Source organism: Salvelinus fontinalis, chromosome 22, assembly GCF_029448725.1.
Source record: "Salvelinus fontinalis isolate EN_2023a chromosome 22, ASM2944872v1, whole genome shotgun sequence".
Classification (NCBI taxonomy): domain Eukaryota; kingdom Metazoa; phylum Chordata; class Actinopteri; order Salmoniformes; family Salmonidae; genus Salvelinus; species Salvelinus fontinalis.
In genome coordinates this window covers 21,790,302-21,791,516 of record NC_074686.1, presented here as the reverse complement: position 1 = coordinate 21,791,516, position 1,215 = coordinate 21,790,302, and positions in this window count along the sequence as shown.

Sequence of the window (1,215 nt, the reverse complement as noted above, 5' to 3'; positions counted from 1 at the left end):
ACCCCTCAGAGCCTAGGTTTCGGCCTTTCTAGGGAGTTTTTCCTAGCCAACGTGCTTCTACATCTACATTGCTTGCTGTTTGGGGTTTTAGGCTGGGGTTTTGTATAAACACTTTGTGACATCTGCTGACATCTTATAAATAGATGTGATTTGAAATTCCAATATATTTACATACACAGCTCTGATTGGCGAACAGGATTGTCTACACTCTAGCCTACCCCTTCAAAGTAGGAAGATACATTTGCAAATAAAAGATGACTGGTCATTGTTCAGAATAATCAGATCAGGTTGTGATGTCATGCTGTGGGCCACAAACTCCATCCCACCTGAACAGTTAAAAAAAAAAAGCTCTTACAATAAAAGGGCATTTTTCATAAATTCAGAGTGTTATTTCAACCTCACAGTGTGGAAATATATATATATATATATATATATATATATATATATATATATATATATATAAAGGAAAATCATTTTGACTTCACTGCCCATTTATGTGAATTCCATAGACTTATTGGTTCAAAATGAATTATGTAGGGAAGGTCTTTGGGTCACACTTGATTTGGATAGTCCAGATTATCCATTTGCTCTGCTACCAACATACTACCAACAAACAATCTGTTGATAAGCAACTGCTTGCTAAAGTTAGAGTTATGGTTAGGTTTAGAATAAGGTTTAGGGTAAGGGTTAAGGTTAGGGTAAGGGTTAATTAAGTTTAGGGTTAGGATAAAGGTTAAGGTTAGGGTTAGAGCTAGGGTTAGGGATACTAGATAGTTAGTTGAAATGCTACTGATAGTCTGTAGAGCATCTACAGATGGACTATCCAAATAAAGTGTTATCTGTCTTTGTTTTTCTGTTTTCGGCTTTTGACAGCAACTAATAGTTTAGCTATCCATCCACAGTTCCTCAAACTAGACATAGTACATCCCTGACCCTAACCCCTTACCTAGCTAATGCTAGCCACAAACGCTAACGCAACAAGGCGTATGATACTGTACGACCGCTAAGACGTATGATACTGTACTGCCTATATTCCGCCACCATTCGTAACATATCCTAGAAAATGGAGGACGTAACACAGCATACAAAATGGACAACGTAACATATCATATAAAATGGAGGGACACAAGAAAAAACATAATATAATGTGAATGGGTGTGAGACACCATTGGCTCTACAAATCGTTCCATGTTTTTTACAAATTGGGACACATAA